Source organism: Tachypleus tridentatus, chromosome 3 (genome assembly GCF_004210375.1).
Source record: "Tachypleus tridentatus isolate NWPU-2018 chromosome 3, ASM421037v1, whole genome shotgun sequence".
NCBI lineage: Eukaryota > Metazoa > Arthropoda > Merostomata > Xiphosura > Limulidae > Tachypleus > Tachypleus tridentatus.
The window spans coordinates 79,735,650-79,758,197 of record NC_134827.1 but is presented as its reverse complement, the minus strand read 5'-3'; the positions used below and the strand labels follow the sequence as shown (position 1 = coordinate 79,758,197).

Genomic DNA, 22,548 nt, shown 5'->3' with positions numbered 1-22,548 from the left:
TTTAGCAATGTAAGAATAGAAGGGAGGTGGCTAGTCCTCACCACCCACCGTCAACTCTTTTACCAACGAATAGTGGGATTGATCATTCATTATGACGCCCCCACGGCTGAAAGGGCGAGCATGTTTGGTGTGACGGGAATGACGGATTACGAGTCGAGATCCTTAGCCACCTGGCCATGTCAGGCCGTATGATATTAACCTTGTGATATGATCCATTTAAATCTTTGAAGAGTTATAAAACTTGTATATTTAAAAACTTTGTCGATATTTTAGTCTTTCTTAATTTGTGAAACATTCTTCTGAAGTTCTTCTCTTCAGCAATAGGCTAAAATCCAGGTTTCAATACCCATAGTGGGCATAGCACAAAAAACCCACTGTGTAGCTTTGTGCTTAACAAGCAGTCAACAAAGCCAACTGTATTTAATCTGGTGTGATATTTCTTATATATTATTTCAACTGTGACAACAGTGTTATTGTTTTTTAATCTCGGTGTGGCAAAGCTTTCTTTTAAACTGTGTAGTGAATCGAAATTTTATAGATTGTTAGGAAGTTCTCACAGTACAGAAAGAGAAATAATATTTTTAAAAATTTGAATCGGTATTTACATAATTCAGTGTTTTTTAAACATTAAATAGTGGTGTCCCCATCTCATCAGCTTCCGTTGCCTCCTCTTTATACACACATTAAAGTAACTTCGTAAGTGATAATAACAAAATAAACACTACCTTTACATTGTTTGATGCATATATTTATATACTTTTAGTGCAAATTAAAAGCATGTAAGGAGTGAGTAAATGTGAGAGCAAAATAATGTGATAGTTTTGTTAGATTATCGTTGTCTCCAATGCTTCTGTTGTTATTTTTGGGATTTCTTGCCCAAAGCTTCTTCGCTCCCCCAGACATTAGTTCGCACCTCTCCTTGAGTTTCTAAAATACTGACAGATCGAGGACAATGTTTCACCTTCAAGTGATCATGGATGTGAGACCTTGTCCTCGAGTTTTATCAAGTTTAGTATATATTTTTTTTATCCTTGTCCTCGATCTTTCAATTAGGGACGGCTAACGCAGATAGTCCTTGTGTAGCTTTGCGCGAAATTCAAAACAAACCCAATCAAACTACGATCAGTTACTCTCGCTTTAAAACAAACTAACTTATGATGTTGAATTCCTGTTCATAAATACAGAGTTTTTGAAAAATTTGGTGTTATTTTGATAAAGGAGAAGATGCATACTTTGTGAAAATTTATGAGACTCGAATGCAGTTATCAAATGACGACCACAAAATTTTTTTTAAATTTTTTATATAAATATTCAATATTTTTGAAGGATGTTTAAATTGTGAGAAATTGCTCAAAGTTTTCTTTACATGAATTGAATCATCATATCTTTTGTTTTGTGTTCAGAAAGATTTGTTTTTTCGTATGTCTTTTGTACTTTCCTGTCATTTTTTCGAAAATTTTTATTTTCTTGCATTGGACTGAAAATGTGTTTGACAACGGTTTTATTGGAAAGAACCATTTCTTTATAATGAGACACCGATTTTATGGGCCTGGCATGACCAGATGATTAAGGCCTTCGACTCGTAATTCGAGGGTCGCGGATTCGAATCACCGTCACATCAAACATGCTCGCCCTTTCAGCCATGGAGGCGTTATAATTGAAGGTCAATCCCATTATTCGTTGGTAAAAGAGTTGGCGGTGGGGTGGTAATGACTAGCTGGCTTCCCTCTAACCTTACACTGCTAAATTAAGGACGGCTAACGCCGATAGCTCTCGTGTAGCTTTGCGCGAAATTCAAAAACAAACAACCATCTTTTTGGATTTAGATAGTTCCTTTCTTCGTGAGTGTTTCATATTTTAATTGTAACTCAAAGTAACAATACTTTCACAACAATGTTTTAATTATAAATATGTAGTTTCATGAAATTATGATATTATGTGTATGAAGATATGCTACTTTTTCAGATAAACTGAAAGAAAATCAAAATCGTTTATGAAGTAGAAGTTGATAATAATATTAAAAGCAAAGTCATATTTTAGCCCAGTGGTTCCCAATTTTTGTTATACTGCAAGTCTCGGTCGGACCTTTGAGTCAGCGGTGTACTCCCCACTAATATAATTTATTTAAAAAGATTAACAGTTTATTAATAAAAAGTACAAAAAGGTACATCCAAAGAAATAATTCAAAGTTTAATAAATAGTACGCGAACGACAAGAGGTGACTAGTGGAAAATGATTATAATTTACTGAAGCCCAACCACTTTAGTTGTTGGTAAACAGTCGTAGGAGGTAGGTTTTCTTATTTTTAATATTTTTCAAAGTTTCTTGCGTAGTACAAGTGGAACACGTACTGAAGGTTGGGAATCTAAACTAATGTAATAATTATTACTGCTAGTACGATTGGTAGTACCAATGCATTATAAAGTACAAAGTTACAACTTGTTGAACTTTTATATCTGGAAGAAAATATTTCGGGCATTAACCTAGGGTAAGTTATACAATATTGTAATTTTAAAGCGTGTCATAGACGCATCTTATTTTTAATTTCACTTTTATCCATGATTAAGCAGTAGTAGTAGTAACAGTGCTTTTAGTAACAATTTATTGTACAGTACGATTTTAACAGAGCTATTTTAAGCTTCTTTAGGTATAACATGAGGTACTGTTAAATATGCAAGTGCCGGTGTATAGGCCTAACTAGGCCTAGAGTAGACTCTATAGCAACATAGTACATCTGTTTTTCAATTCGTAGTTTCATTTAAGATTTAATAACAAATAGAAATACAAAGTGAAGGCTAAGCTAGACCATCTACTGTGTGTGCTAATAGTACTACTTGTTTGAGCTTCGTTAATTATATGTTTAAGCTTATGTAAAGATAGTTTATTTGAGTGAAAATGAAAATACTCAAGTTAAATAAAAAATACTATGTAATACTAGTAGTAGTGCTGCAGTCTTATCTTTGTTTAAAAATGAGCTAAAGATAAGACTTGTGTATTCTGGGAACTGAGTTTAATAAATTGTCAGCTACAACTTTTTAGTGAGAGTAACAGCTTTAAAACATTGTTATTTGCTGAAAATATTTGAAACATGTAGGAATATGAAACTGTAGTAAACCAAAGTTCAGTAATTGTATTTCTTGTTTTAAATAGTGTCGGGAATTGTTAAAGAAATATAAAAAAAAACAAAAAAACTTGAGCAACAGACCATTTGTTTTTGGTTTTTTTGTTCTTGGAATTCTTTGTACCCATATGAAAAATAATACAGATGTTTAAATAGAGCTAGCAATTAGTGTTATTTGTTAATCAGCTAACTGACAGTTCCATTAATTAATTGTATTCAATTAATCAATTGATAGCATTCCTCAAGTTATGGTACTCACAAGTCAGAAAATATTGGTTATGTGTACTTGGCCAGGTCCTTTCCCTCTAATTGCCAATTCACTTCCCACAACAATAAAATCAATGACAATTGTCCTCCTGTTTGTTAGTTGATTATCTATCAGTGGTTTCCTACATTTTCACAACATTGTTTTCTGAAAATAACAAAGTAGTTCAGTTGGCCTTGAAACACTACTATGAGCCAGTGCTCTTGGGATCAAACACCAGTAACAGTGTACTAGCTTGTCACCCACATGTATTTCATATCATTGTGAGCGAGATGCTACACAGTGTCTTGTGTCTCACCGGATGTCAGTTGTTTGATTTTTAAATTTCACGCAGGTTATTTCATGAATTGTTAGTCTGCTCAAGTTTCTTTCTACAGTGACATTAATTATTTTGAAGCATGCGTTGTGTATACTTGACATTCAATTAGTGAAAACTCTACTGCATTCATTTAAAACTTGCAAGAATGAAAACAAATTATTTTAAATTAATAAAATGAATGTATGAAATGTCCAATGATTAGATTTTTAGAGATTAATCATCAGCATGACATTATTTTTTTTTAAAGTTATTTTCATGTTCTGATCTATTTCTACCACATTTGTACAGAATATTGTCTGTGGTGTTCCAGAAGTGTATTCCCATTGGCTGAATGTCCATACGCATTTACAGAATATACTCAAATTTACCCAATGCTGAAGGCATATATATATATATTCAGTCCAGTTTCACTATTTCAGTAGTGCTCAAAATCCAGAAACAAACAAGAAAATCAATAATAATTTCCCCAAATTTTACACAGCCAACAAACTTTTCATGTACATTTATAGTCATTCAGTAAATGTTCCAAATCAATAGAATTCCACTCAGTATTAGCGACAAGTTGTGACATACACAAATTTTGGTACATAAAAAGTCCTATCTGATACTCGTGTATTTACAAAAAGCATTTATCATAAAATGATTCCCCTTATTGACTGTTACTAAATGGTTGATTCTGTCTAATGGATATTTGTTAACTATTTCAGTAAGTGGTTATTAACTTATGAATGTTGGTAATTTCCTTAAATACAACAGCAGAGAACCTTAAATTGTGATGTCTTTTGTTGTTGGTTTTTTTTACTGTGTACATATACATAATGGAGTGATTGTGCAGGGCTCTTATGTGTATATATTTCTAAAGTACCCAATCATTATGTCCAGTTTTGTTTGATTAATATATTTTAACAACTTCCAAAACATGATTTAAATAACAGTATTAAACATTATGTATTTAAGTTTCTCTGGTTTTTAGTTTTACGATTTTTCTAAATGTATTCCAGCATTCCTAATATGTATGTGGTCTTGTAACTCTGGGATACTGCTGTTTCAGTCTGAAGAGAATAAAATTTGAAAGTTTTTGGTGACGAAAGAGCATACACCGCGTGAAGTGTGTCCTTACGATAAAGAAATGTACCCGTGTGAAGTTGATTGTTAAAGAAGATATTGCTTGATCGCTGCATTGCTTGTTTAACATTTATTGCAAACAAACTTAAACACTGTTTAAAATAATTATACAGAAAGTTTTGTAAGAATAAATATTATATCAAGTTAAAAAAAAAAGGACTGAAAATTAGTTTTAGCTTTAAATGACTTGATTTTTCACAAATGTATGCAATCAGGTAATATATTTGCCCTTTAAATTCACCAAAATGTTTATCAGTATAAATCAAATGTTATGAAAATTAATGGTCTTTGTCTTGTAAATTTTTTTTGATTTATAGATGTGTGTTAGTTTGCTTTCAGAAACTCCATTTTTAAAAAATGTTTATTTCCATCTGAATGATAACATTACCTAAAGGAATAAGTCATCAGGGGAATATTTTGAGATGCTGCTTCATAGTTTCATTTCTTCTTTTGGAGTCACTGATCCTTATAAAAATGATTTTTCAATTACCAGGAAATAATTAGGACAGATGAAAATGTTCTTGGTTATTGAATGCCTTCAGCAGATCAATAGCATGGCTTTAAAATCTTGATAAAGCTATGGAAATGTGTCTTTAAACTATTAACATACAGCTTGTACATGTATTGGTGTTTTTGTAAACTTTTGTTCCTGAATTGGTGTGAAAATAATTGTTTGGTTTTGCGAAGAGGCATGTTTTTTTGGAAATGTAGTAAACAATTTTTATTTTGTATAAGAAATATGAAATCCTCTACTGTATTGTGAATATTGGAATAAAAAATGTATGGTGAAGCTCAAGTTACTTGAAACATGTTTTACCAAACTCTGTATCTCCTTAAAAGTTTATTGTAATCATGCATATTTTGGTATGTACGTATAATTCTAGATTAGTAAATTAATAAAAAATGGTTTAAATGGCATATTAGTTCCATTATGATGTTAAATGAAGTTCAGTATAACATTATCTTCATCAAGCTAATTATATATTGCATTTGTATATCCTAAATGCAGATTTTGTTAGCAACACTCCTTTAAAATCTAGCAAGTTTTACTAATGAGTCTTAAAACATTCTGCTGTTAGCTGATGGAAATGTTTGTTCTAAATTAGGTATATGTTTGTGATAATGAAGGACTGAACTTTCCCATCATTCCATTTTACTTAAATCTTTCTCTTTCTTTCACTGTTTTATCTTGTTAAATGCTTTGTACTGTTGTGTTGTTGGTAACTGACAATTTGAGTGTCATCCCTTTTAGTAAAAAATTTTGTTAGATTGTACTTTTTGCAAGTTTCTCATTTCTTGTATTAATACTCACATTGTTTATAGTATTTTATTGATGGTTGTTCTTCTGTCTTGTTGGTTTGTACAGATTCTTCAAGAAATGAAAAAACTCCTTTGTCTGACAGACCTAGATGTTTGTATTGTGGTAAACCATTTTTTAGTAAACAAACATTGGAACGACATATGGAGCAGCACAAAATAAGTAGGAAACGTTATCGCTGCAATATATGTTCGAAAGATTACTCTTGTGTTACTGCCTGGTATCACCACAGGAAGACTCATGAAGAATTATGTATGTTTAAATGTCAACTCTGTACAAAGAGTTTTATGCTAGAAACAGCTTTTAAAAAAACATTATCTGAAGAAACATGGAAATTACATGTTTTAGTAAAGGTAACAATATTCAACGAGCAATTAAAACCAAGTGTGGAAACAGACTGTATTATTAAAACTGGAAGAATGTAAAAGTGTGTATTCTGCTGGTTATAACACATTGTTACTTATAATTGTTCTTCATTATGAAGTGACTGTTGTTGAAACATGTATAATTTTTGTCTTTTACATATAACCTAGTAAATGAAAAGTCCTTAAACACATTTATACCTTTTTAATTAGTGAAAACTAGTCTTTTCATTTATTTTTACATATCTTTGTGAAACAAAATTGTGAATATTCTTAAGTTCAAAAAATGGTTGCAATTCACTAATTACTTTGATAATTGTGGTGTTGTGTGATGACATTACTCATTATTAGTTTGTTTGAAAAGCCTGTAAAGTCTGTATGTTTAAATCATTAATTTAAAATGTAACTAGAACTCCTGGTGCACTTTGATATTCACTGAGACTGCTAAGTTATAAACTGTTTTGGACAAGCTTCTGATAATCTGCAATGTAAAATAAGTTTGTCTTTAATGTAAAACTGTACCTGTAAAGAGAGAATGATGTACAATATTTGTGTTTAGTAATGTTTATACCTAATTATTTATTTAATCAGTGTTTTTTACTATTGTGTGCTGAGAAGTTTCTAGTTTCAGGTTTTTTTAAGATATCATGGCATAAATGAAAAGAAATATTGTATTATATGCTGAAATTCATTTGAGACACCTGAATAATTTAAAACTTGTATGATAAACAGTTGAAAATGTTATCTAAATTGATATGTTTAGGATGTTGATTATTATTAAGTCTCAAGTTAGCTGTATTCATGATGAAAGAATTTTAGGGTTTGAAAGATGAAAGTATTACATGATACATGTTTGTTTATGAAGTGATAACGTTACATGTCAGTATGTGTCGATATTTAACCTTTAATGATGTACGTTTGTTCATGAAGTGATTGTGTTATTTGTCAGGTTAATTAATGTCAACATTTAATGTGTAATGATGCGTGTTAAGTTGTAAGGTGATAACCTGTTTTCACAGATCAAATGAATGTCGTTTTTGTTACTGTAATTTATGTAGAAGTATTTAGACTTTAATATGATTGTGTAAAAGTGAATTAGAAAACAAGAAATCCATCATGTAAGAAAGGTTTCAGTGAAACATTGGGCAAAATATTTGCTTTTAATTGTACATTTTTGGAAGTAATGTTCCTTTATGTATTATATGCAGATATTTAAATGTGAAATTCTAGGATATCAAACAAATTGATACAAAAGTAAATGAAAACATCTGTTTCAGTTAGCGTTTCTAAAATATCTAGAGATTAACATTAAACTTTTTCTGTAATCATGGTAAATTTTTTTTCTTTTCACCCATCTTGTACATTAAAAATAATTGTTTTTCAGTAGTTTTTGACTAATGTTTTTCAAACATATCCTTGTAATTAGACTGGATATGCTAGTATATATAGTTAATAAAAATGTTTTTTTTTTTTATATGTCTAAGTGACAGATTAGAAATGCCACTGTACACATGTGATTGAATGTATCAGTATTAAGAATAAAATGAGAGCCATTGTACATTTTGTGTGTAACTTGCTCAAATGTGTTGTGATCATCTGTAGTGATTTGCGAGTCTTTCTTCCCCCTTATTTTGTCATCACCAAAATCATTAAATTTCATTCATTATGTGACAGCCAGTTCAGTAAATGTATAAATACTAAAATGGATTTGATAATACTTTTAAGTTTTATCTAAATTGTTCAGTTGTTTATATATTGACTGTATTGATTAAGCATAAATATAATAGAAGGAGTGAGTGATTATAATATCTATTTCTTTTCAGAGACTTTAAAAAGGAATGATAAGCTAAAAAAGCTATCATTATGCAGCAAAACTGATGGAGAATTTGCTTGTCTATATTGCACTAAGACATTTTCAAGGAAGGACTGTTTAACTCAACATATGCGTGTTCATTCCATGAACCTGCTGTCATGCAATTACTGTGATGCAACATTTCGCTGGCGACATCAGAGACTTAAACATGTACGCACTTACCACAGTGACCAAAATGAAGTAATGTCTCATCTATAAAACTGCATGGAACAGGAACAAAGAAAATTAATTGTTTTTGTGAGGAAGCCTCCAACAAGAACCACATATATATAATTTTTTCTTCCTGTACTTGCTATAAGTTCAGAAATAATCCTAGATTAATTAGCTCATATGGGTGTAATATAGCATCTCCGGGTATAGTTATTCATTTAATAATTTTAATTAACCACAAGTAGGGACAAAATATAATGTCTTTCATCCAGCTTTTTAAGTTCAAATAAATATAATACGTGTTACTACGTTAATCACAAACCGAACAACTGCAGCAGTTAATGTTAAAAACATAGAACCAATGTTAATACAAGCATTAATTATAGTCATTGTAGTTGATCTCTATAAATATAAGCCAAGATAAATATTAATATAAAACTGTTTTTAACAGTTATGTGTTACTACAGGATGGTTCAGCACAACAATGAAGACAACATATAACAATAAATTAAACTGCTTCTTTGGCTTAGGTTTCCAATTATGGTTTTGCTTGGATATAGAAATGTATATTGTATGACAAAATGTTTTCTTAACCCATGAAGTAACGTTAGGTATTCTAACTTAATTGGCATTTGAAAAATTGGATTATTATGATTTTAAACATTGACATCTCAAGTATTTTACTTTGAAATTTGATGGAGTTTCCTTTTTTTGGTGTCAAATACATTGTGATTTTATTTTCCTGTTAGGTTTTCCACTGAAACAATTCTTAAAATAAAGAACACTTTTGATGGTCTTTGATAAATTTCATCATTTTTGTTAAGTTAGAAACTAAGGTTTAAGGAAACAAAATATCACTCATACTCAAGACAAAGTAAGGAACAAATCTTATTCCATTTTAACCTAAAGAGAATGTTGCATTTCACCCCTGAATAGAGTAAGAGTTTTTTAAAGTTTAAAACAGGCCATACCCTAGGTGTTGATTTTTTTTCTGATGGATTTATGTCCTGTTTGAGGTTCTTGATTAGTATTATTTATATTAAATTACTCAATTTACAATTACAAATTATTAACTTGTATATGCCAAAAACTGCAATATAAGTGGATTGAGAAAGTTCATTTTATTGAAATGCTTGTCAAGCAATTGCTTCTTCTCAAAGTTGTAAGTCTACTGGCTTAAGCTCCAAGAAGAGTGACTGCTTGAAACATTTCTTGAATATTTTAAAACTGTGAATTTTCTTCACTCATTTTCTCTGCCATTTTGTTATTACTAATATTGTTTAAAATAAAACTCAGGTGTTTGAAATTTCTTTTATAATTGTTTTTATTTTTTTAATGTACATGTTACAACTTGTACATCGTTAATCCTGTTTTTAGCTAGTGATCGTCTTACGTCTAGCCCTAAGAGCTTAATGTGAAATAAAAATTTCATAGAATGGTGCAGCTAATATATTTTTAAAATATTTCCAAAATAAAATGGTGGTAGTTTTAACTATAGAGTGATCAATCGATTGTCCAAGATCAAAGTTACTAAAATAATCCCAAAATACCTCTCAAAATTAAATATAACCTTCTGCTTCATGAAATTTTAAAGGTTTCATATTGTTTTATTTTACATTACCATGAATAAAAATTGTTGTTTTAAAGTCAAATTAATCTGTTTTCTTCTGAATATGTCCAATTTAATTAGTCCTGATATCATATCAAGAAAGTCTAGTTAGATGTAGGTATAGCTTTGGATAAAAGTGTCAAAGTGAAAAACATTTTAGAAGTTCCTGTTAAAATAAATTTAAGAAAAAAAAACAAGGACAAGAAAGTTTTAAAAGGCATACACCTGATGAAAAATTGTTCTTATGTATTCATAGAAGTTCCACGTCTTATTCTTTGTGTAAGTTCCTAATATATCAAACTGAATAAAGTGTTTTTACACGAGCAAAACGTTTTTTGTATGCTTGTATTTTAGACCATTTCAGTTTTGTGAATGAATTTTAAGTTATCTGTCAACAATTGTAGGTTATTCTGTTTCTTTAATATATCTTTTGTTGGTATTTGTAAACAAATACCAATGTTATTGACTAAAATAATTCCTAAACAACTTTAAGTACATTAGATAAGTAACTGATTTCAATACATTTAACATTTTACTTTATTAAATAATTGTCTCTCAGCTCAGTGGAAGAAAATGAGAAATTCAGTTGAGTGATACAGTATCAAATAGCCTAATTGCAAAGCTATAAAGAAGTGGTAAATTTTATCTCGCTGTGTATGTACATGTTAGGTAGGTTTTATGCTCACAGGGTTACACATTTTCAGCTGAAATATAATGAATTTGTGGACATAATCAGTACATATTTTTTTATTTCAGCAGGAGAATTCAGGAGCAAAGATACATTTGTTCAGTCAGTTTGTCCGGTGTGCTACAAACATTTCAATTCGTATGAGTCTTGCAGAGTGCACTTTCATTACCAGCATAAAAGTCACAGAAAATTTACTTGCAACGTATGTGGAAAAGTATTCACTAGAAACCATGCGATGTTACGGCATTTTCGATTGAAACACCAGTGACCAATTTAAGTGTGCCCAAAGACCTTTGGTAATATGCTTCAGCTGTGTGATGTATTGTGTTCATATTGACAGTTTGTATTTCATTTGATACTTCCAATTATTTGTGTAAAATATGTTACAGTTTTGTTTGTTATATGTATTGTAAAATGCACTTGGCATTCTATATATTTATTTCTAAAATTACAAATGCATGTTACAGTGGTGATAGATCAATATGTCAGTCTTAGTAGGATTACATGTTGGATTGCAACAGTCCACCATTAATGTTGTTACCGTGGTGAAAGGTCAATGTATCAGTCTTGGTACAATTGCATGTTGGATTGCTACAGTCGACACTGTACCTCTGATTACCATGGTGATAAATCAGCTTTGGTGTGATTGCATGTTAAGTTGCTTCTGTCCACCTATTTAACAGGGTGATGTATTGTTTCAAAACTATACTTTACGAGAAACAATAGGATGTGTATTTTTTGTAAACCTCCTGTCTCTGTACAGATTATGTATGTCAACTGCTAACACGTAATAATGCATGTATGTATAGAAACTGGTTCTATACTATAGGCTTCTTCATTTTACGTTAGGTATAATATTGGGTCATTCACACGTAGTATTGCAATAAAATATGTTGTTTTGAGCATCTTAATTACTTTTAAGAGAACTACAGTGTAAAATAAATATAATTTGACAACTAATATTTCAAGATGTTTTTATGTAGCATCATTTCACTTGTCAGATGTAAAACTCATTTTGTTAAAAATATTTCTACATGATGCTGAAGTTTTTGTGTGATCGATTTATGTTGTTAAACCAAAACCACCTCTCTTTTTTTTTTATCGTGTGGTGATGATGACAAGATAATATATCAACACTTGACCATATGCATACATTGAAAGAAAACAATTAAAAACATCTTTACACTTTATGGTTCAGTGTAATTTATACGACGTAAGTGTAAAAAGATCTATATTAATATGATTTCATCATTTAAAGTAAAGTAGTATTTTATGAAAGTTAATTACATTTAGAAAATATGAAAATCTTCAAGATAGTAGCTTAGAATATTATCAGCATTTTTCTCTATTATATGACAACTTTATTGAACGAGCTCAACAAAAGTAGGTAGCTTAAATGAAAGGTTGTGTAAAGGTTTTACTTACTTGGGTTGTTTTCATGAGAAATTATAAAGAGGTTGCAATGTTTATTTGGGTAAGTTTTAAAACCAACAATGGTTTAGTTCTGTTTTTAATTATGATAGTTTTACTAACACTTGAGGTATTGTGGTGAATTTTAGATAAATATTTTTAATGCTTTGATTCTACAGCTTATTTACCTTTATGAAAAGTAATTTTTATTAATTCTTTACCATAGATATACAAAGTAGGTAACAATATAATACTTATTGTGATATTAATTTTTTTCCCTTTCTTTTTCAGTCAATCAGAATGCAATATTCATGTGTCCAGTATGTAAAAAGCCTTTTAAGTCATACAAATCTGAAAGAACCCATTTTCATTACCAGCATACAAGCCACCGTAACTTTGCCTGTAACATCTGTGGTAAAATCTTTACGAGGAAACACGGTGTGTTTCGACACTATAGACTAAAACACCAATCATAAAATGGAGTTTCATTAGGAATATTATTGTTTTCTTTCTGCTGTGGCATTTTCTTTGGATGGTCAAGTATTGTTAATGTTGTTTAATCTTGTATGCTTTAAAAGGTTGATACAACTTCTTATAGTTGTATTGGGTTTGACCAGAATATTCCCAGTTTTCTTATTTCTAATGTTATTAAACTGTTTGAATCTCCTCCAAGAACAGTTAACTTGCTACCAGTTGTTCACATAATACATTTTCTTAATTAATTAACAAAAAAATCTGACTTCCTTAATTAAATAAAGAATTTAAGTATTTGTGTATTGTGTGTGTGTAAAATAAGTTTTGAACAGTGTAAGAATCAGTGGTGCACGTAAAAATTACATGTCCTGAATGTTTGCTGATCAAAATTTATATCTGAATCCAGTGAAAGCACATAAATTGCAGATAGTTTATTGGTTAGGGATCAATTTTGTATGAGGTCAAGGGTATATGTGCCTCAGATTGATTTTTGTTTTCAATATTTATTTTGGACTTCAAACTAAGAACAAACAAGTTGAGACATTCCTATTTGTTAAAAACTGCAAAGTAGAAGAAGGGTCTTTGGATGTTTTAAATGTTATTCTTAATTCTCACAAAGTTTCAAGCTTAGCCAAGACCATCCAGATATTGACGTTATTATTTTCTTAAAATAAATTCTTGAACTTATGTATTTTAAGTGAATTAATTGGGTTCTCCATACTTCAAAATGATGTGATCAAGATGATGTATAAATTGGTTTTTGAAAAATAAGACAAGTCTACTTATCCCATTTAATTGCCAACCTGGGTATATTATGAGCCCACATACCTGCTTTTGATGTCATTTTATGGCACAAATATTCATTTGCATTAGCAAAACACTATAATCTCTTAAAATGGATTCAAATCTCTGAAGAAGATTCATAATTAAAATAAAGTGCGGTTCAAAATATACTTGCTTTGGCCACATCTAATTGATGCACAGGTGTAGAATAGGATAAGAAAATTGATGAGTATGAAAAGACTAGTAATCACAGGTTAATTGGCCTAGCATGGCCAGGTGGTTAGGGCACTCAACTTGTAACCTGAGGGTCACGGGTTCAAATCTCTATCACACCAAACATGCTCGCCCTTTCAGCTGTAGTGGTGTTATAATGTGATGGTTAATCCCACTATTTGCTGGTAAAAAGGTAGCCCAAGAGTTGGCAGGGGTTGGTGATGACTAGCTCCCTTCTCTCTAGCCTTACACTGCTAAATTAAGGATAGCTAATGCAGATAGCCCTTTAGTAACTTTGCGCGAAATTCAAAACAAGTCAAACCCTCTTAACCCATTCAGGTGAAGATTATAACAGACAGAGGATAAGAAGGTGTAGGTCGTCACCATTTCGGTAGTGTAACACTCACTATGTGTGCCAATACCAACTTTCTGAAAAACATGTTCGATGCTTTATATCAAGTATTTCTTAAACTTAGGCCAGAGTTAACATAAATGGATATTGTATTTTCATTTAAACTTATAACAAATAATACTTGAAAGGTGTTTTCTTACATCTGACACAGATTCTGTTATCAAATCTTTTGAGCAAAGTATGAACAAAAGTGTGTGATTTTTAAGGGTGTCTTTCTTTGTTTTTTGTGATCAACATAAACATTCCTGTATTTAAAATAGAAAGATTATAATTTAGTACTAAGTAACTGAGATATTCTATAGGTAATTGTATACTAGATTAATTTTAGTAACCTTGCAAAGAATAGTAGCTTGCTTCGGACATGACTCGCAACACTTTTTTACATGAGAAACGAAGCTGAAGGACATTTGCCTCTGCGCATAGAACATGCCTGAACGTGATGACATGGATTGTCAGGATGTAGTGACGCTCAAATCGTTCTAATATAAAGTGTAAAACTTCTGTATATCTTGTTAATTGATGTTCTAAAACAAAACCTAATCCACGAACAGCTAAGAACTGTACTTGGTAGCTGTGTCATCTCTTAACTAAATTTGTGGTAAGGAATTTTACCCAATGAAGTCTGTATATGTCGTTAAATGCAATATTTGATGTTGGAAAGGTTGCCATCTCACTTCTTTTTAAAAGGATCCGAGCCCACCCCTCTGTCCGGTACTTTTACAGTTGTCTAGAACTACGCCAATTATTATACTCTCCTTTCCGTTTCACACCAGTGCGTGTGGCAAGATGCGACACAAACTAAAAACAGGATACAAAGTGCAACGAACAAGTTTTTCACTCCCACTCTGTAAAATTTAATTGCCAACCCACTTACCTGAACAGTAATAAGGTCCATAAGTGTTTATTTCAACAAGGGACTTTGAAGAACAACTTTTTTTTTTCTTAAAATTTTGCGTAAGAGTGAGGTAAGAATGAGACAGTTTACACAGATGTAGCGAATAAATCATTTCGGTTTGTATAACCGACCTCGTAACCATCAGTTTCCAATACTATAAAATTTATTACGGTACCTGTATCTTCACAAAATTTGACAAGCTTTCATTTACTCTTACTATTCTTTTATACAAAAAAATCAGATTCTGTAGTTAATAATTTGTTTGACTACATGGATTCTAAGTATTGACTGTTTCAAGTGCAACGGGTTCGCGCCCGCGTCGCGCTAAACATGCTCGCCCTCCCAGCCGTGGGTGTGTATAATGTGACGGTCAATCCCACTATTCGTTGGTAAAAGAGTAGCCCAAGAGTTGGCGGTGGGTGGTGATGACTAGCTGCCTTCCCTCTAGTCTTACACTGCTAAATTAGGGACGGCTAGCACAGATAGCCCTCGAGTAGCTTTGTGCGAAATTCCAAAACAAACAAACAAATTCAAGTGCAAAATTATTTTCATCTAAGAATTAAAAAAGTGTTATGTATTTTAAAATTGTCGAATTTCATTTTTTAGCGTTTTAAAGAAAACCTCCAAATATTAAACGTGCTTTCTTCAGTAAAGCTATATTTTGTTTTTTTAAACCGTGCCAGCATTTTTGTTAGCTTCAAAATTTCACAAATCATCTCATTTCATGTTTTGTTCCAGTACAAGTAATGATTTGTCTCTATTTCAAATTAACAAACTTCTCAATTAAATAAAGTATCCACATATTTATCGTATATTGTAGAATATTCCAGTATTATACACTTCTTGTCACAACAAGCTAAAAAACAAGAATAATTCATGTTTGAAACAACAAACAAATATAAGAATAAAAGGTGATAAAGGTAATGTTTGTTTTATCTTATTACATTTGTTGATTGATTATAATAACATAATTTTAGTAATTCAAAAAATAATTTTAAAATTATCTACCTGTAGAAGTTTCTATATAAATGTTTGATATTTATGAAAACGAAAAGTACATTCCTTCGTAACTCCATTATTAAAAATTAATAAAGTTTAATCCTCCGACTAAGATAATTAATACTTGGGAAACCACAATTATAGAACTGAACAAAAAGACAATCGTAACAAATGAAGTGATTGTGAAACGCGTTTTTCTCAACTCTCATTTTGGTGAACTTGCGATAGTTATCATAAATTTAGAATGTGTGTTTCTTACTATTGTTTTTTTTTTTTTTACTTGGCTTCTCAGTTAATAATTCTAATTTCTTCACGCAGAGGAATGTTTCTGATCGTGTCGTGCATTTTTGTTTTGTCCTAATTTTTCAGTTACAATACAGAGTATTCATTGCAGTGCACCAATATTATATGCAACGAATTAGCCATTCAAATCTAATGAAAATAATACATTTACAAATAAATAAAAAAATGCAGCTCACCATGCAAATTTGACAGTTTTTTTGCTTGAAGGCAATCTGTTTATTTCAAACTTCAGTGCAATAATAATTACAGAAAAATTGTTTAACAAACTTACTGAATTTTAGGAAAACGAATGAGAAGGATTTTAGGCTTAGGTAGAATGTATAGTATAACAAAATATATTTAATAAATGGGATGTTTGTTGATGAATATTTTTATTTATGAAAAACCAAAAACGAAATCACCTATTGACAATTTTAAATAAGTTGAAAACTTGTCTTCAATTTCACTAATTATATTGAGTCATAAAAATATTTTTTTTCCTAATTAAAGTGTTCATAATGTTCACGGTATTTAATCATTGATGTTTAAGAAAAAGCTGTTGATTGCACCTCCCCATAATTAGCATAGAATATATTTTGGACAGTCAGGAACGTTCAGGTGGTGTTCCTAAATTTCTGTTCAGTTAATAACACCTTTTGTTGATCTTATATCTCAAATTTATCAACGTATACATAATTTTGCATAGCCTTTGTTCTTAAGTCCTGGCCTGGCATGGCCAGGTGGTTAAGGCGCTCAACTCGTAATTCGAGGGTCGGGGTTCGAATTCCTATCACACACACTATGCTCGTCTTTTCAAACGTGGGGACGTTATAATGTTACGATCAAGCCCACTATTTGTTGGTAAGAGAATAAGTAGCCCAAGAGTTGGTGGAAGGTGGTGATGACTAGCTGCCTTCCTTCTAGTCTTACACTGCTAAGAGACGGCTAACGCAGATAGCCTTCGAGTAGCTTTGCGCGATATTCAAAATAAATTAAACTTAAGTCGTAGATTTTGCTCCCCAGTTGCAAAGCGGCGTGTTTTAGGGCTTAGAAAGTTAGAAACAGGTTTTTGTAACTTTGTACTAAATTACAAACAAAAACCTAGATATCGTATATGTGTTTCTGTTTGGACTTTATGGAAGGTTTCCTGATACAGTTATCTGTATAAAGTGGTATGGGGTAGCTTAGAATTGTATGAAAATTAGTTGATTTATCAGACTTGTGGGAAATCTTAACAAGACATTAATGATTATGTTGTAGAGTTGATCTTTGTTGCTTAATCAATAATTTCTAATTCTGTTTTCTACTGTCATTGTTCATAGAGCTGAATGATTAGTGATATTTGCCTAATGATATAAATTATCATCGAATGTCATCACAGATTAATTGCCTGACAGACTTCATGTAAATGGTGTCACTGAAAGCACAATACACTTTGATGAACACTTACTTCCATTTTGCGGAATTTTGTCATTTCTATTGTCAAATTAGCAACTCCCTTCTCCATAACCGTTGAATTGCGGTAAGAAAATGTTGGGTGGTTTGTTTGTAACTAAGCATAAAGTTTCACAATGGCCTATTTGTGCTATGCCCACTACGGGTATCAAAACCCTGTTTTTAGCACTGCAAGTCTGCAGACATGCTGCTGTGCTACTGGGAGGCATGTTGGATGAGGGGTGGTTGGCGATGCTGAGGCTGAAGTAAAAATACTGTTGCTATAAACGATATATTTGACTAGTTGAAATTGACTGATAACCGACCAAACAAAAATGTTTTCACACCAAAAGCTTCTGAATAGTTCGGAAATGTGCCATCGATAAAGAATAGCATATAGAAAGGCTTAGTAATTAAATTTTAAACCATGCGGTTCAGAGTTACGAAGAATAGACATTCATGATATTCTAAAAACAGGCATATTCATGAAGTCTTGATAAGAATGAAGTATAAACCATATAATCCAATTTGCTCCTGAAGAAGAAAGGTCCACCTTTCGAAAGCGCTCAGGTTATAGGATTTCTGTTTCATAGAATAGACATTTATATGAGTGAATTAATTAAGATTAATCCTAAATGTAAGGAGCAGAAACGTGATCCAGAGAGAGAAGGGAGAATAGGTATACGTCAAAACTGGGTTGTCTGCACAATTTGTATTTATTCATCACTGTGGTTACAAAATTTACTGTTGAATTGTTTTAACTGGTATCTGCTAGTTGTGTTATATTCCAACATCTCTATTGCAGATTTAACAGATTTAGTTTAGTTATACATCATCATAAAACAATGCAACGCCTTCATAATATTTAAAATAATTATTTAATTTTCGCAGATTTTTTTTCTTGTTCAAGTAATGCTTTTTTCAGTATTTCACCGTCGACTTCAAAGAAAACGAGTCATAGCTGGCATGCTCTTAAATTCATATGAAACTTCGTATTATGTATTTTCATTTACACATAACGATCTATTTGTCATTTATTAGCAAATTCACATATCGTCATTTTCTAGCCATTCATATGTCCCTATGTTTGCGAGAAATGATAGCGTACCATGTTGCAAATCGAAAGGTCTGGAGTTCGAGATCAGATGATGCTGAATACACTGTAAAAGTGACAAATTCTGTTCTTCAATTCAAACAACCCAATATATAGCACTTTGAAAATGTGGTATGACAAAGTCGAAAATTAGATTTTAGACTACTTTCGAAGACCAGTAGAACGTAAGTCACAGGTGAAACATCAAAATTTTATTAATCTTCAAATTTAGTACAAGAGAAACTCAGTGGAAGTGTATGAGTTCAGCAAACAGTTAATATTTTGTGCGTCATCCTTTGCTTTAAGAGCTACAGACAGTCTTCTAGGCTTTGATGCAACTATTTAATCAAAGTGTCTTTTGGGATTTTACTTCAAATGTCTCTAATATACTCTCATAAAGTTTCTTTGGAAGTAACTTCTCATTTGTCAAGATTTTGATCTGTCAAATTCCAGATCTCAGTTGGGTTGAGGTCGGTCTGTGGAGGTTATTGTATAATTTGAATAACTCCAGCAGCTTCTTTCGACCCTGTTGTTCGCTCTTCTACATAGAGCTTTCTCTACTCATAGTAGTCGTTTTTACATATATATATTTTCTCTACAAGTGGATTTTCTCGTCATTACGAACAAACTATTCTCTTGTTCCAAGACTTTTGCACAGTGCTGTATTCCTTTGGATGATGAGCGATACTGGCTGTCGTTTAAACCACGTGTACATAAAGTGCCGATCAGGTTCAAAATTCGAGTTTACCACTATTGAAAGCTTGGCTACGTAGTTAAGTTTTATTGATAAGTCAAGGGGTGAAGGATATTTCAAGAGCAATTAGCTCTGTTTAATTGGCTTTTCTGTAGCACAAAGCTAAACACCAATTATTTGTGACGTACCTACCACGGGTATCGAAAACAGATTTTTAACGTTATAAGCCCAGAGTCTTATCACTGATCCAGTAGACGAGAGACATTTCTACCTCTAACATTAGTTTTTGTTGTTTTTTATTGCATGTCGCTTTAGCAATTTTTCAGAATATTTAATAACCAAATTAGTAAATATAAGTGTAACTTTTTTATGTTTTCATACACCACATGTTTTTTTCGATACTAATTTTTAAGTGTTATTGTTTGTGGAAGTGAGAAATGCAAAAAGGTGGTTTAAAAAGGGTTTGTTATTAAGTATTAGTTTTGGGACCTGGCATGGCCAAACGCATAAGGCGTGTGACTCGTAATCCGAGGTTCGCGCCCGCGTCGCGCTAAACATGCTCGCTCTCTCAGCCGTGGGGGAGTATAATGTTACAGTCAATCCCACTATTCGTTGGTAAAAGAGTAGCCCAAGAGTTGGCGGTAGGTGGTGATGACTAGCTGCCTTTCCTCTAGTCTTACACTGCTAAATTAGGGACGGCTAGCACAGATAGCCCTCGAGTAGCTTTGTGCGAAATTAAAAAAAAAACAAAGTATTAGTTTTGTATATATGGATTATAAATAAATATCCCAGTGACGTCGCTGTTGCGTTTCGTAATAATCTTTACAGTGGCCATAAAATAGTCCTTGTTTGAAAACAACACACGTTATCAAAATTGGAATTGATAGTAGTATGTTGGAAGTTATAGATAGTCTTAAAATTACCTTTTAATTTGTATATTTTGTGAAGTCGGACACAATAAAAAAGTAAATCGTGGGTAGCAACTTTTAATTTTTTATATTGTTAGATTTGTAGTCAACGTGAGTTTGATGGGCAATGTTTAAAAGCGTAAAATTTAATAAAATACTACACGGCCTGTAAAGTAGTATATATGTAGTACTGCTACAGAATTAAGTGTTACTATTAACATTTAGAAATTGCAGCTTTGGATCTACCGTTGCGTTGACAAGATTAACAGTTGAATTAGATGATAGAGATAGGCAACGTCATCGATGCATTCCAACTCCCAAGGTATTTAAAATAAAATGAAGCTGCTATTTTGTTACAGAAAGAACTGTGGTAGAAATTAGAAAATGTTATTTCAGTGGTACTCAGTTTACCAACGTCGTTGTAAATTTTTAATTTTGTTTTGCAGATTGAATTCTGTAACATAGGATTTAACTTTTATTTTTAAATGTAATCAAAAAGATTTTTGGGATGGTATCCGTAGTGCAGTATATATAAATAATGTTAGGATAAACAGTGTTTAATATGCTACGTAACACTGGTATACAAACAAGATTTTTGACAGCGAAATAAAAGAAATAATAGCATGATAAAGGTAAAAATTAGAAATATAGTGTAGATTTGGTCACTTTCATGTGAATGAAGTTTAAAATGTATTAAAGAACATCTCACAGATGTGTGGTTCGTAGCTAGCATAAATTAAAAAGGCAACAGGTAAAAAAAAAAAGAAGTTTTGTTTTGTAAAAGTATACTATTAGTTTATTTTCGTGAATGTAAATACACATGTAAAGATAAGTTGCAGCAGATGCAAGTTAGATTTGTACAAGTAAATAACGTGAATATCTTGGAGTAATAATTTTATGTTCTTAGAAAAAGTTTCAACTTATGTTGATGAGGGTAAAGACATATTCTTATTTTCAAATTTAAGAAAAAAATTGACAAGGTGTCACACAGAAGACTTGTTAAAATATTATATTATAGATGTGTGGGACTTTTTAATTTCTTTAAAATTAGGCATGTTGGATAGAGCACTAGATAGCCAGGATACAGTAAAGAATTTTATAATTAGGCTTCAATTATCTGATTCATTTAAAGATTGGAGTACCTCAATGTGAGGTGTTAGGAGTTTTTTTCTTTTATATTTGCATTACTAATGTAAATTAAGAAATTGTTGATAAAATATGTCAAGGGTGTGTAGCTGAATATGAGAAGGATACTGCTGCTTTCCAGAAGGATGTGGATTATTGGGTGATTTGGACAAATACATGAAAAATAAATAAGACTCTAAGTTGTATTTACAGAAGTACCAGATACAAGTCTAAAGATGTTAAGTTTATTGGATGAGTTACAGGTTAGGCCTTATTTGGAGCATTCAGTCCTTAGTTCCTTAATTTAAGTAGGACATTAAATTGTTGGAAAACTGGACTACTAAAATGATACTAGGGTGGAAAGGTCATACAAGAACAAGTTTAGAACTCTGAAACTGTTTTCTCTTGAAAAAATTATATTAGACACGAGTTGTTTAAAATCACCTAATGATGAGAATAGTAAAGCTAAGAGTTACAAAAAAATTTTGGTAGGGTAGGAGTCATATTCATTTAAAACAAATTTGTTTTTTAACAGGGTTATTGCTCTTTGGAATAGGTTGTCTTCAGACCTGGCAGATGTAGTAAAGTTAAGGAAGTTTTAGGAGAACCTACTAAATATTTAAATTATAAGGGATGGTTTTGTGGCATTCATTTTAAAGTTTGTGGATGGTCCAACAGGCTTGTTGTTTTTAAATGTTGTTAAATCTACAATATTTTAATTGGGTGCAACATCACAAATGGTTTGAATACCTTTTTAGATAGAGTAGTTAGGTGATATATTGGCATTGTATTCAAAGTTTGGAGGACTGATTATTCACATACACATGTTTAAAACTAGATGTTAATGATTGTACTAATTAGAATAAATTTTAATGGTTGAGCTAGACAGAATGTATTCATTTGATACAGGATCATACTTAGTTGTGCTGTGTGTACATAGGTACAATAAGTATAACAAAACTGTGTCTGATATCTTGCGGTAAGCATTAAAGACCT

General features: G+C 31.4%; 1 protein-coding gene and 1 long non-coding RNA gene across 6 annotated transcripts in view; both read left to right on the top strand.

Annotated features, from left to right (window-relative positions):
* Nucleotides 1–1,843: 1,843 nt before the first annotated feature.
* On the top strand, nucleotides 1,844–16,647 carry LOC143247307 (uncharacterized). Of its 5 annotated transcripts, none has more exons than XR_013026483.1 (4): nucleotides 2,296–2,488; nucleotides 6,197–6,575; nucleotides 10,899–11,126; nucleotides 12,532–16,647. It is a non-coding gene; the product is annotated as an uncharacterized LOC143247307 (long non-coding RNA). The 5 variants fall into 5 exon arrangements; XR_013026485.1 differs by having other exon boundaries at nucleotides 10,899–11,169; XR_013026484.1 differs by lacking the exons at nucleotides 10,899–11,126; nucleotides 12,532–16,647 and adding an exon at nucleotides 8,334–10,471 and having other exon boundaries at nucleotides 1,844–2,488.
* Nucleotides 16,648–20,318: 3,671 nt separating this feature from the next.
* Nucleotides 20,319–22,548, top strand: part of LOC143247303 (uncharacterized) — a 28,088-nt gene continuing 25,858 nt past the window's right edge. The window contains exon 1 of the mRNA XM_076495104.1: nucleotides 20,319–20,749. The gene's annotated coding sequence lies outside the window, so the exon portion shown is untranslated. The remainder of the gene's footprint in view (nucleotides 20,750–22,548) is intronic.